The sequence below is a fragment of the Leuciscus leuciscus genome (assembly GCF_965113295.1).
Source record: "Leuciscus leuciscus genome assembly, chromosome: 9".
Lineage (NCBI taxonomy): Eukaryota > Metazoa > Chordata > Actinopteri > Cypriniformes > Leuciscidae > Leuciscus > Leuciscus leuciscus.
In genome coordinates, this window is record NC_138733.1 from 6,418,537 (window position 1) to 6,433,475 (window position 14,939).

Genomic DNA, 14,939 nt, shown 5'->3' on the forward strand with positions numbered 1-14,939 from the left:
CAATGAATGCATAATAATCCATTTTATTAATAGTATCTTAAATGATAACTTTAATTTCTAATTTGCTAAGTGGAACTTGTATATTTATGTTCTCTGCCTTCAGGGCTTCTTTTGCTAATGTATTCACCTTTTCATTTCCCTCAATACCCACATGCGCTGGAACCCAGGTAAACTGTACATACAGTTTTTGTTGAGTTAATCTAAAAATTAATTGATTTACTTAATCTAAAAGATCTGTATAGGCTAGGGCTTGCATAGACTAGTCGAGTAGTCGATAGATCGACTACTTCAACCACTAGTCGACGCTGTCGGAAACAATCGACTACTCGAGCATCCATTAATCATAAATGAATTAAAAATGGCGAACGTCACCAACAGACACCACACGTCAGATGTGTGGAAGTATTTCATCAAGGATGACAAAAATATTGTAATTGGCCAACTCTGCAAGAGGCCGTTCACATATTGCGTCTAAAAACGTGTGGAAAGCGCGGCATTGCCGCTGTCTCCTACAAGCGCTTGCGCTCCCATGGCGTGACGTCTGTCGTTGTTATGCAACCATGAACTGCGCTCTCCATGATGACGACGAAGAAGTATCATTCAGCAAAAGATTAATTGATTTCTAGCCCTTGCATTAGCTTTACTACTAGATATATTTCTGGAGATGAGAAGGAAAAACCCGCCTGGAAAAACTAGTGCACCACGTTGCTTCCATTATGAGCGCGCTGGCCAGGCGCCTACATTTGAAATAACAACCTTGAGCGCGAAAAAGACGCGATATGTGAACGGCCCAGAAGCAGACGTCTGAAATGAAAGGCAAGAACGGCTATTTATTTGGCTTTAGACTATTACATGAACATTTAAAAATGAAATGTCATAATTATAATGTTTTGAGAGTGTACTTATGTAATTGTTGCATTAGGCTATGAATTAATACATGTTTATTGATAAGATCTAGCTATTTCATGTCTTTTCATTTACAGTAGCATGAACCACGAGTAGTCGAGTAACTCGAGTATTGTTTTGATAAGAAATCGACTAGCAGAAATCAGTAGTCGTGCAACCCCTAGTATAGGCTACATATAGATTTTCCACTCTGAATACTTGATAGGGAGGACATGGAATGTGATCAGATGATTATCCTATGCGGTTTAACTTCCTCTAACCCACTGCAGTGCTAAAATAATGGCCATTATTTCAACTGAGAAGACTGAGAGGTGATCTGAAGTTCTTTTTTGGATGTTAATGTTGTATTTTGGGATGAATACATTTGCATCCATCTTACCAGTTATTGGATCTTTGGATCCATCTGTGTATATCTGTATTGAGGTATCATACCTCGTTTCTATATACAGTTGGATATTTTGATATATGCCTCTAGATTTTACAATGTCTTTTGTTTCATATAGGAAAACAGAACAACCATGGTGGGATGGCAGTCTTACTTATTGTTTTGCAGCATGCAATATGTCTATTCCCATCTCTTTTGCCTCTTTTCCCCCATTCCATCCAAAGCTTCCTGCTGTTAGTACGACCATACTCCCAACAGTCTTCAAGTACCTTTTTTGTAGGGTGTGTTATTTCATCTCCCTGCAGATTTGTCCAGTACGACATTGCCAATTTGATCCCCCTGATCTTTAATGGCATCTCTCCTACTTCTACTTGCAGTGAGGCTACAGGTGATGTTCAGAAAGCTCCACAACACAAACACAGGGCTTTAGCCTGCACCATTTCCTAACCTGTCATTGTGGTTTTGGCTGAAAAATTATATATGATGCATCCATAGTCAAAAAAAGGCAATATACATTATTTTCAGATGAACCTGATGCACCCCACCGATAAACACTTTAGTATATTTATACCTCTCTTACATTTATCTACAATTTTTTTTGAACATGGACTTTAAAACTAAGTTTAGTGTCTAACCTAAATATCTTATATTTAACTCTCTTGCTCGAGTGACTGTCCATACAGTTGTATATCTAGTCTAGGAGTTACCTGTTTTTTAGTGAAACATAGTGAATTTTTTTCCACAGATAAACGAAAGCCCCATTCATATGTGCACTTTCCGACCTGATCTATTGCTTTCTGCATTCTTGACTCCAGTACACCAATGTTACGACCCCTCACCCACAATGCCCCATCATCTGCATGTAATGCTTTACTCATTCTCTGTTCAACTCCAGAAAAAAACATCATCAATCATAATATTAAATAATATTGGGCTATATACACTCCCCTGTATGGAGTATCGTTTTCTGTTGAATATATGTTTGAGGATTCCACTGCTATCCTAACCTCAAGCCTGGTCCTTCCACCAGACTCTCTCCATTGACAAGTGTTAACTTCCTTGAAGGCAGGTACTCTGATGAAGTTTAAGGCCATGTCCACACTAATACGTTTTTATTTGAAAACGTATATTTTTCTCTCCGTTTTGGCCTTCCGTCCACACTGAGACAGCGTTTTTATGAATGAAAACGAAGCTTTTTTGAAAACGCACTCCAAAGTGGATACATTTGAAAACGCCGTTTTCACGTTGTTGTGTGGACTGTGAAACCGGTGGTATTTAAAAACGATGACGTAAATTTAGTCATGTGACGAATATTGTACCAACAGATATTCATGTTTATGCCAGTATTGTGCCTTTTATGTGCTATTCACTTTAACATTGTTGCTAAAAATATTCTCTTAATATCACAGTCCTGCAGTGCAAAGATGACAGAATTTACTCACATTTGCTGTCCTGCGTCAATACATGAGAGCAGTTGCGTTTTATATGGTGACTGCGTGCGACCTGGACCACATCAGTGAATGGTGAGATCTTTTACTAAATAAAATTATCCTGTCAGAAGAATTGCGCGATAACTTCATTCTTTATTTTTCCATCTGAATCATATCAGTGATCTTTTGTGGGGTTTTACGTATGCGAAGTAAAGGTGAATTTAATGTATTCAGGTGTTTTTCAAAAGTTTCTCATCCACACTGAAACGTCCGAAAACGCCTGAAAACGCAAGTGTGGACAGAGAACGTTTATAAATGAAAACACCGTTTTCAAATATATCCCGGATTAATGTAGACGTAGACTAAAACTATTGGATCTGCCCAGAGCCACTCTGGATCTGCCTTAACCAATCGCTAACATTGGGTCGTGACGTAACCCTACAACTCAAACTAGTGCACAACCTCAACATCGTTCTCAGCCACTCCCTCTGTTCGCTGATTGGACCGCCCAAAAATTGGCTGGAGAAAACCCAAGAATATACCGCAAACCCAGACGGAGTACTGAAGGAAAATGCGGAAGTACGTAGGAGGGCGGAGCCAGGATACTGCAATAGTCCTTTCTCAATAAGTCTCTGATCCAATTGAACCGCAATGAGGTAGAGCCTGAGAGCAGCTTCAATATTCCACTGATGAAAGTCAGGTGCAAGGGTAATCAGTAGCTATGTTTCCATCAACTTGTCAACCGAATTATCTGAAGTTCGGTAAAAAAAATCATGCGAATAAAGCTCGTGAAAGTGTGTTTCCATCAAACGGCTTTAAAGCGAATAAAAACCTGTGCGTAATGACGTCACATGCTGTTTTGCGATCAAATTGGTATATCGAATTGATTTGAGACATTTTAAGGTGTTTCCATTCATTTTCGCACTGAATCGCACAACATTCAAGCAAACATTTTGCTAGACAAAATGGATCGCGCCATCTGCCAACAAATGATCAATATTGCACAAGTTGTAATAGTGCAGAGTCCTGCACGGGTCCATTTTTGGAGACCCGCCCCCGCCCGTACCCGCAAAGTTCAGCACCAGATCTGACCCGTGCCCGCGATAAATCGCACACAAACTAAAATCATTCCATTTAAAGTGCTTTATTTTTTTATCTCGCACCTCTCTCAACATCACAATAGCCTCATGAATGGGCTAATGAGCGCTAAAGTGCGCTTTGTTTTGGGCCATTCAAGTAGCCTAGGCTACCTCCAGTTCACGCGCGTGCGCCTCTCCGTGTCCTGATTATTGCCTGCTATATTTAGCTCTTATTTATTAAATCCAAGGAAAATGGTTGATTAAACATTGGTTAAAATTAAGATACAATTAATACAAAACGAAATTCACTTTAAAGAAAGTCTTTCTACAAAAACAAACTTAATAAAGTGGTCAAAATCATGTCTGCCCACTCCATTTGTCTCCCGATATTCGGGATCATCTTATCTTATTCATACTTTTTTCACTTTTCATATAATCAACATGCAATTTTAAACAAACAAATATATATATATATATATATATATATATATATATATATTATTTTATTTAAACATGAATATAATAGTCATCCACTATTATAGTTTTTTAATGACTGGGTTACAACACATAGGCTTATTAGCCTGCCCTACAATCATTGAATATTATTTTGCTTGATTGACGGGTTTTTATTTCAAAGAAAGAGCGTAGCCTACACAATACTTAGGCCTACTAAAATATAATTAATATTATTTTATTGCATTTGTATTAGTTGTTTGAAGAGTAAAAAAAACAAACAAAAAAAAAACGGTCGATCTTAATGCAAGTTTACAACCGGCCAGTCTGTCAGACTAAAAGGGGAAAAAAATTAATTGGGTCGGTCCTAAATTGACAGGATCGGTCGGGTAACGGCAAACAAGAATATTTTTAAGGATGCCCAAAACACATATTTGCGAGTGTGTAATGGCAATTTAGACATACAAATATTGCACATATTTTTCATCCGCTACCCGCCCGCAAGGAGTTCATTATCCGCCCGCATCCCCGCCTGTGAATTTTAGGAATGTCACAATCCACCCGTTTTAGCCACTTTTATGCGGGTACCCAACCCATTGCAGGACTCTAGGTGCTTATGTGACAGCTGATTGCGACATTATTTGACTATTATGGCATTTCTTAGATTTTTGCTATAATAGCCGTTTTATTTTTCTGTTAAATTAAATTCAAAAAGTATCTCGTCTCCTCGTTTGTCCACTTTGTTGACACCGGCCATGTGTGCAAACCAGACAGTATATAATGGGTACAAACTGGGCGGAAATTAACTAAAACTAAAACTTTTGTGGCGGGTAACTCAGGGCTTGACATTAACTTTTTTGCTCACTAGCCAATGTGGCTAGTGGTTTTCCAAAGTTACTAGCCACACAGCATTTTTACTAGCCACATGTTTGTTTTTGTGAAATTACCTTTTAAAAGTCGACTATGGCATGCTAAAATTTACTTGAACTAGATTTACAACCCTTTTAAATGTAAAACCACTGTACACACCCAAATCAAGACTACACAAAACAGGTCATTATCATTAGCTCTGATAAGGTTGTGTGTAAAGCTCCTTTTTTAAAATAAAACCATGTATTATATTAGATATCGCCACATAGCTCCACCGGCATACACTGTGTGCATGTAATACTCATTAGGGCTGTCAAAATTGCTCAAAAATGACGTTAGAATATTCTCTCTAAAAAAAAACCCCAGCCTATATTCGAACTATTCGAACATGGTTGCGCATTTTGTCAATGACTCGCATTACGTAAATAACAGGGCAAATTAATACAAAGAGACATAACTACTTGTATAGGTAGTTTATTTAAGTTTAAACACATTTGACAACGTATTACCTACACAAAAACAAGTAAATCAACTAATGGCCAAGACCGCAGACCTCACTCTCGCTCGCTCACTCGCAGGCACTCTTTCTCTCTCTCACCCTCACCCTCATGCTGCGTTCACACCAAACGCGAATAGAGCGTCTGGCGTGAGTGTAAAGACGCGTTTACGCGCGTCTGGAGGTCTTGCGGCGCGAATGAGGCGTCACGCTCTCTGTGCATAACGGTTTAAATGAACAACAATAAGCAAATGTTGAGTGCTGATCAAGAGTTTTGTGCAAGCAATTTAAGGTCGCGACTCTTATATAGCAGGCTTCCTTCAGTGATTGAAACAAATATTATTAACAATAATTGAAGTTTTTAGCCTATATAGAACCGACATTGAACGCTCCGAGCGAGCTGTGCTGTGGTAAACATGGAACTTTTCCTTGACATGAAACGGTAAATAATCAAACCAGTGGAAGCCTGTTGTGCATGAAACTGCTGTAGGCTATCTAACCTTATTCATGCAATATCTATTCAGACATTACAGTAGCCTAAACTTTAATAATGTTTCTGTTTAACGTTAACGCTTCTTCCTGTTACCTGTCCCTGACCCCTCAGGCAACGCGCCCACTCGCAAAGCAGACAGCCTGAGCCGCGCCTCTGCTACCGCGGGCGTTTTTCCACATTTGAATATTCATTTTCACCTTCGAAATTCTGTTTTTTAAAACTATTCGAATATATATTCGAATTTAGAATATTCGTTGACAGCCCTATGGGAGTTGTAGTGTCGTAGTGTCACACTTATTTCAGATGCCTTTTGAAAAGACTACAATTATTCAACCCGCCACAGTGGCTAGTTGGAGTGACTATGTTACCCGCCACGAGCAAAATCCACCCGCATTTGGCGGGTTGGCGGGTGTTAATGTCAAGCCCTGGGCGGGTTGTACATAAAATGACCTAAAACTTAATCGCAATCCATTATTTATTCGGCAAATAACGTTTCCATCAGCGTTTATCGCATAAACCATACATCGATCAAGATAAAATCCGATGAGACCGACCGTATTTCATTTTAGTCGATATTCAAGAAATTCAATCGAATTTTACTGTTTCCATAAGGCATTTTTCATTCGATATCACATAATTCGGATAAAAACGTGTTGATGGAAACATAGCTAGTGCCACGTACGTGCGAGGGAAATGTAGTTCAAAGAGGTTTAATATTCGGGAGAGGGATCCCTCTGGTGGCGAGCAGAAGGAATCGCCGAAGTCTCGTTTGTGACAATACAGCATATTTTCACTGACTCTCTCCAGTCACACAGGCTGTTCTGGGCTGCGTTTCCCAACAGCATCGTTAGCCAACTATGGTCGCAAGTTCCGTTGTTATCAGCAGTTCAACGAGTCGTGTTTCCCGAAACCATCGTTCCAACAAAACCAACAAACAGCATCGCAAAGTTGTGTGTATGTGGACTCAATAAATCCTTATCTTGAGTCAAATAAGCAAGCTGACATTCAGTACAATATATATATTTTATTTAGAATACATACAAATGTCATTAACATCTTTTAGTTTGTCAAAGTGGCATTTTTGAAGAGTGTGGATGTGCGAAAATGGCTCGATGGTGTTTTTAGCCCCCAATGGCTCCTTCCAGGCAGCTAACCCTAACCTCAACCTTAAACCTACCCATCCCCTCGCTGCCTGGAAGGCGCCGTTGGGGGCTAAAAACACCAAACACCACGAAGATGCGCTAGGCAAGGCAAGGCAAGGCAAGTTTATTTATATAGCACATTTTATACACAATGGCAATTCAAAGTGCTTTACATAGAAGAAATTAAAATAATGAAAAGAAATAAGAATAATTAAAACAGTTTAGAAAAATAAAATAAAATACAGTACTTAAAAAAAAAGAAAAGAATATTATTATAGATCTTTCCTTCAAAGGATTCCCTTAAGACTTAAATCTTTCAACCTTCTTTTAACCTTCAATCTTCTTACGACTTCCATCTATCAACTTTCCTTTAACTTTCTTTTCTCCCTCATTTACTCACACGTTCTTTTCACTTTCTTTAGCACTGCGTTCACATTCTTTCTCAGACGAAAACTTTAATATCGTCATTTAAATACTGTTCTACTTTCAAACCCACATTAATACGTACTCGGTTACTAACGTAACCTCGGTTCTCTCTAGAAGAGGGAACGAGTACTGCGTAAGATATCTTACGCTAGGGGAAAATCCTTTTCCGCGAGATATTGAAGCCAAAAATTATCCTTAATTTTGTAATAATGCAAAACGCGTTGCAGCAGCAATGCAGACATAGGCGAGACAGCTCGCGCGCCTATTGGCTGCTCTGCGGCAACTGCAGCAGCCTATCGAGCGAGGCCTGGCGTGACGTCAGACCCAATCAGGGCACTTCGCGCCCGCTGCGTCACGTCCCGCCGAAATGGGCGTGGTCTAGGCCTATAAATATCGCTCGCAGGCAGCTATTATCTGGTTTTTCATCATCGAAGCAACCAGAGCGTGTGCATGCACGGCAAGATACGCAGTACTCGTTCCCTCTTCTAGAGAGAACCGAGGTTACGTTAGTAACCGAGTACGTTCTCTTACGAGAGGTCTCTCGTACTGCGTAAGATATCTTACGCTAGGGGACCCAATGTAAAACGCCGTGCATGCTGAGATCTGACACCAAAGACCCAAGGGCGAAAGCCCGGGGTACATATAGTGCACAATCACTCAGTGAACTCACAGGGAGTCCGGGAAGAGGGAGGGGTGCAGCCTCACTTTTCCACATAAAGTAGCGTCGATGGGACGCGAATTTCATCATACAGACAGGGCGGGGTACGGCCTGAACTGATGGGGAAAAATGTGGGTCTTACACAGTTTGCCCAGCTTTATACTGTCGAACATTGAGCTGTGCTCAGCAAACGCAGCATTCTGAGCTGATCGCATCAGGTCAGATAATACTGGTAGTTTAGACCGACAGCAGCCTGGCCTGCAGGGCGGGAACCTCTAGGTTATAAAACCTTATAAATGTAGACGGGGAGGCCCAGCCTGCCGCCATACAAATATCTTGCAAGGCAATCCCACTTGACCAGGCCCACGAAGAGGCCATGCCTCTCGTGGAGTGCGCTCTGACACCCAAAGGGCACTGCATGCCCTTGGAGACGTATGCCAGCGCTATAGCATCAACTATCCATCCGGATAGGCTCTGTTTCGACGCGGCTAGTCCCTTAGAACGTCCGCTAAACGAAACAAAGAGCTGTTCCGTCTGTCTGAAAACAGACGAGCGAGACACATAAGCTCGTAATGCCCTGACTGGGCAAAGGAGGCTCGCGTCTCTTTCCTCATCAGGGACCGGTAGGGCTGACAGGGAGATAACCTGCGCCCTAAACGGTGTGTTGAGGGATTTTGGAACATAACCGTGCTTAGGTTTGAGTATAACTTTTGAGTCATTGGGCCCAAACTCCATGCACGCCGCGCTTACAGAGGGCGCGTGCAGATCCCCTATGCGCTTCACTGAAGCGAGAGCCAGCAAAAACACCGTTTTGAAAGACAGGTGTTTCAAATCGATTGACTGTAAAGGCTCAAATGGCGCACCTTTCATGGCTTCCAGAACCGTAGAAAGGTCCCATACGGGGACTGAGGGAGGTCTGGGAGGATTCAGTCTCTTAGCTCCTCTAAGGAAGCGGATGACTAAATCGTTCCTTCCTATTGACTGACCAAGCGTTGTTTCTGAGAACGCTGCTATAGCCGCCACATAAACTTTGAGCGTGGAGGGGGCCCTGCCCCCATCCAACAGCTCTTGTAGGAAGGAAAGCACCTCTGTCACATCACAGTTTGTGGGTGACACACCACGGGCTGTGCACCAGCCCGAAAACACTGACCATTTCGAAGAATAGAGTCGTCTTGTAGACGGAGCTCTAGCCTGCGTGATCGTGTTTAATACTCCTTTAGGGAGTCCAACATGTACCCGTTGATGGCCCAGACATGAAGGGACCATAGTTCCGGGCGAGGATGCCAGATCGAGCCGCGGGCCTGTGAGAGGAGATCTCTCCTCACTGGTACTGGCCACGGGGCAGTACTTGCTAACTGCATCACGGCTGGGAACCAAGGTTGGTTTTTCCAGAACGGTGCTACCAGCAGTACTGAGCATCCTTCTTCCCTGATCCGTTCTATCACCTGAGGCAGGAGAGAGACGGGGGGAAAAGCATAGAGCGGGCGGCGGGGCCACACATGGGCCAGCGCGCTCCTGCTCTTGGAGAAAAATTCTTGACAGTGAGCGTTTTCTCGAGACGCAAACAGGTCCACTTCCGCTCTGCCGAATTTCTTCCACAGCAGTTGGACTGTCTGTGGGTGTAGAGACCACTCGCCTGCCGGAACATTGTTCCTGGACAGTCTGTCCGGTCCTATATTCAAGATCCCTGGCACGTGCGCTGCTCTGAGCGAGCGCAGGTTGCACTGAGCCCATACCAGGAGGCGTTCTGCCAGCCTGTACAGTTTCTCGGATCTGATGCCGCCCTGGCGATTTATGTAGGACACCACAGACATGTTGTCCGAACGGACCAAGACGTGGTGACCTTTTATTTGGGGACAAAAACGCGTCAGCGCGTTGTCTACTGCCAGCATTTCGAGGCAGTTTATGTGCAGGAGCTTCTCCCGTTCTGACCACTGGCCGAAGAACGGTCTGCCCTCGAGCAGCGCTCCCCATCCCGAGGTGGACGCGTCCGTGGACACCACTTTCACCCTCGAGGAAGTCCCCAGGCTTACACCTGATTGGTACCAGTCGTTCGCTTTCCAGGGTTTCAGAGCTGTAACGCATTTCTGATTGACCCTGAGGCGAAGCAAACCGGGTGCCCACGCTTCGCGTGGGACTCGCGCTTTCAGCCAAAACTGCAGCGGGCGCATGCGGAGCAGACCCAGCTGGAGCACTGACGATGCTGAGGCCATGAGACCTAGCATCTTCTGAAATCTCTTGAGCGGGACAGACGCGCCGCAGCGAAAAGAGTTCACTGCGCGTCGAATGTCTACCGCGCGCTGTTGTGATAGTCGCGCTATCATGGATAGTGAGTCCAGTTCTGTGCCCAGGAAAGATATTTTCTGACTGGGTGACAGGGAGCTCTTCGCTCAATTGACACTCAGACCCAAATCCTCGAGGTGATCGAGTAAAATGGTCGTGTGTTCTATGAGCACTGCGCGAGATTGCGCTAGAATCAGCCAATCGTCCAAATAGTTCAGCACTCGCATGCCTCTCATTCTGAGGGGTGCGAGCGCCGCATCCATGCACTTCGTAAATGTACGGGGTGCTAGGGACAAACCGAACGGCAGGACTGTGTACTGATATGCCTGGCCCTCGAAGGCGAATCTCAAATATCGCCTGTGACGTGACGCTATCTGTATTTGAAAATACGCGTCTTTCAGATCTATTGACACAAACCAATCTCCTTGGCGAATCTGCACAAGGATTTGCCTGGTCGTGAGCATCCTGAACTGTCGCTTCACAAGCACTTTGTTCAGTTGCCTTAGATCTAGTATGGGTCTGAGACCCCCGTCTTTTTTCGGTACCAGGAAGTATCTGCTGTATAGCCCTCCTTCGCTCTGAACTTGAGAGAGAGGCTCTATGGCCCCTTTGCTCAATAGTTTCGTCACTTCGGCTCGAAGTAGATGTGCTACTTCTGTTTTTACCGTGGTCTCGACGCGCGCCACATAGCGGCGAGGGCGTCGGCGAAACTGCAGCGAATAGCCTCTTTCTATAATGTTCAGCACCCACTTCGAAACCCCGGGTAGCTTTGCCCATGCGTCTGCATGGATAGCTAGGGGTTGAATACGAAGCGCGCTCCGCTCGCTCAGCGATGGAGAAGCTTCGGTGTGCTGTAACACAAGCAGATTGCCCGCGCTCGACTCCTCTGCGGTGGTCAACCGCGAGGGGGAGGGCTGGGCGGTTCCCGTGGGAACTGTCATGTCTATGTGTGGATGTGGGCGCGGGACAGCGGGCACATTTATCACACCGAAAAGCATCGTTCGCTTGCGTGAAGCGAGTGCACGTTGGTTTCGTTTTTACAGAAACCGTGAGACATGCATAACGTGGTGTTAGTGGGCACATTCACCATGTTTGAAGCGCAATCGATCTGAGTCGATTCATGTGCGCGAGCCCTGTGTGACGGGCTGTGCTTGTGTGTAGAGATGGGCACTGGGCAGTGGGCATTCTTCTTACACATAAAGCACCATCGGCCGTGGCCGGGACACCAGAAAAATTCACACTTATGGGATTTATCTGGGTAGCCATAAAAACGGCGTTTGTGTGCAGGCAAGCGGGTGACAGAACCGACTTGTTTACTGCAGGATACACTGGAACAGTCACATTTACTGGAACTGAACGAGCGAGAAGTTGCCATAGAAACAGAGAGCGTCAACATGCTGGCGTTTATTGCAGGCCTGCGTGCATTACAACAGGCTTGTTCACTGCAATATTGACATTTCCAGTCGCCTGAATTCCAGAGGGGAATGGGAAATGTATAGGAAAAAGGAGGTTGGTCCGTCCGCAGCGGGACCAGAAAAACTCCCTTTTTTCCTTACGCCAGTGACGCACGGAACACCATAGAAACGGTGTTTGGGTGCAGGCGAGCGGGTTGTACAACGCGCTCGTTGGCTGCAAAATACACATCTGCAGTCGCCTTTTCAGGGAACTGACAGAGCGAGCATTGACGGCATAATTTTATCTGCCGGTAGACCCGGGGATCGAACGCGGGTCTCTCGCGTGCAAAAACCTGAGAGTCTGCCACTGGGCCACAGGGGGAGACACATTATAACTCAGTTAGCGCGAGTATTATAAGAGAGCGTCAACGTGCTGGCGTTTGTTTGCAGGCATGCGTGTATTACAACAGGCTTGCTCACTGCAATACTGACATTTCCAGTCGCCCGAACTTCAGAGGGGAATGAGAAATGTACGAGAAAGAGGAGGTCGGTCCGTCCGCGGGGGGACCAGAAAACGCTCTTTTCTCCTTTCGCCAGTGACGCACGGAAACCATAGAAACGGTGTTTGGGTGCAGGCGAGCGGGTTGTGCAACGCGCTCGTTGGCTGCAAAATGCACGTCTGCAGTCGCTTTTCAGGGAACTGACAGAGCGAAGCATTGGCGGCATAATTTTAACTGCCGCTAGACCGGGATTCGAACTCCGGTCTCTCGTGAGAAAAACCAATGATTCCGCCACTGAGCCACAGGGGGGAACGCAAAGGTTTTCGGATGCACGAGCATATAAGAGCGTCACATGCTTTCTTCGGCGTATGCTTGCAGGCGCGCTTGTATTAAAACAGGCTCGCCTGCTGCAATATTGATATTTCCAGTCGCATGATCAGGGAACTGGGAATATGTATGAGAAATTGAAGGTCAGTCCATCCTCGGAGGGACTAAAAAGGAGCAGTCTCGGAGAAGGATGCCAGGTGAGTCCTCAGAGTCACCATAGGCAGTACCTAACTCGCAGTGAGGGCAGTCGCCGTCAGCGAGTGCGAGAGCTGCGTGATCAGGAAAAGGGGCGTCTTGAAAAAGACGCCCAGCTCTTTTAGTGCAATGGGAGTGTGTGTCGCGGCGGCGAGCACACACACATACATAAACACAGTAGCAGAGAAAGGATATAATGCCGGAAAGCGCAGCAGGAAGGCAAGGAAGGCGGCGCGGCCAGCGACTTCAGTGACTCGTCCCGCTGAAGGTGCTCTCTTTCAGACGGCGCGGCTTCTTATCCAGCTCCAGCGATGCGTGTGCTTCGCTTGAAGGATGAAAAATCAGATAATAGCTGCCTGCGAGCGATATTTATAGGCCTAGACCATGCCCATTTCGGCGGGACGTGACGCAGCGGGCGCGAAGTGCCCTGATTGGGTCTGACGTCACGCCAGGCCTCGCTCGATAGGCTGCTGCAGTTGCCGCAGAGCAGCCAATAGGCGCGCGAGCTGTCTCGCCTATGTCTGCATTGCTCCTGCAACGCGTTTTGCATTATTACAAAATTAAGGATAATTTTTGGCTTCTCGCGGAAAAGGATTTTCCCCTAGCGTAAGATATCTTACGCAGTACGAGAGACCTCTCGTAAGAGAACACGTCACTTTCACATTATCACTTTCTTTTACACCTTCTGAGTGGGCATTTACAGTTACGGGCTAAATGCCCTGCTGACATAGGAGAAATTAAAATAATTAAAAGAAATAAGAACAATTAAAACAGTTTAGAAAAATAAAATAAAATACAGTACAGTACAAACAGTCGGACAAACAGCGGCACAGTGCTCATTCAGTAAATGCATAGCTAAACAGAAGTGTTTTGAGTCTGGATTTGAATGTGATACTGTAGGAGCACATCTGATCTCTTCTGGAAGCTGGTTCCAGCATAATAGCTAAAAGCAGACTCGCCATGTTTAGAGTGAACCCTTGGTATTTCTAGCTGATATGATCCTAATGATCTGAGTGATCTGTTGGGTTTATATTCAGTGAGCATATCTGCAATGTATTGAGGTCCTAGGCCATTGAATGATTTATATACCAGTAATAATACTTTAAAATCAATCCTAAATCTAACTGGGAGCCAGTGTAAAGACCTGAGGACTGGTGTGATATGTTCATATTTTCTGGTTCTGCTCAGAATCCTAGCGGCAGCGTTCTGTATGAGCTGCAACTGTCTTATGGTCTTTTTGGGAAGGCCAGTGAGGAGTCCATTACAATAATCCACCCTGCTGGTGATGAAAGCATGCACAAGTTTCTCTAAGTCTTGTCTGGAAACAAAGCATCTAATTCTTGCAATATTTTTCAGATGATAGTATGCTGATTTAGTTATTGCTTTGACATGACTACTGAAACTAAGGTCTGACTCTAGTGTCACACCAAGATTCCTGACTTGATGTTTAGTTGTTTGACCCCTAGAGTGAAGGTATGCGTTCACCTTGAGAACTTCATCTTTGTTTCCAAATGCAATCACTTCAGTTTTGTCTTTGTTTAATTGAAGAAAGTTTTGACACATCCAACTGTTGACTTCATCAATGCATCGGCACAAGGAGTCAATGGGGCTGTAATCATTAGGCGATAGGGCTAAGTACAGCTGTGTGTCGTCTGCATAGCTGTGGTAAGCAATTTGGTTATTTCTCATTATTTGGCTCATTGGGACCATATACAGGTTGAACAGGAGTGGTGCAAGAATTGAGCCTTGAGGGACTCCGCATGTCATGGATGTCCACTCAGACTTATGGTCTCCTATACTCACATAATAACCTCTCCCATCTAAGTATGACCTGAACCATTTTAGGACTATCCCAGAAAGCCCCACCCAGTTTTCCAGCCTGTCAAGAAGTATGTTGTGATC

The 14,939-nt window shown here is 44.6% G+C and overlaps 1 protein-coding gene across 1 annotated transcript in view; it reads right to left on the reverse strand.

Annotated features, from left to right (window-relative positions):
- LOC309506318 (uncharacterized protein) overlaps nt 1-14,939 on the reverse strand; it is a 259,358-nt gene that overhangs the window by 10,952 nt on the left and 233,467 nt on the right. The window lies entirely within an intron of this gene.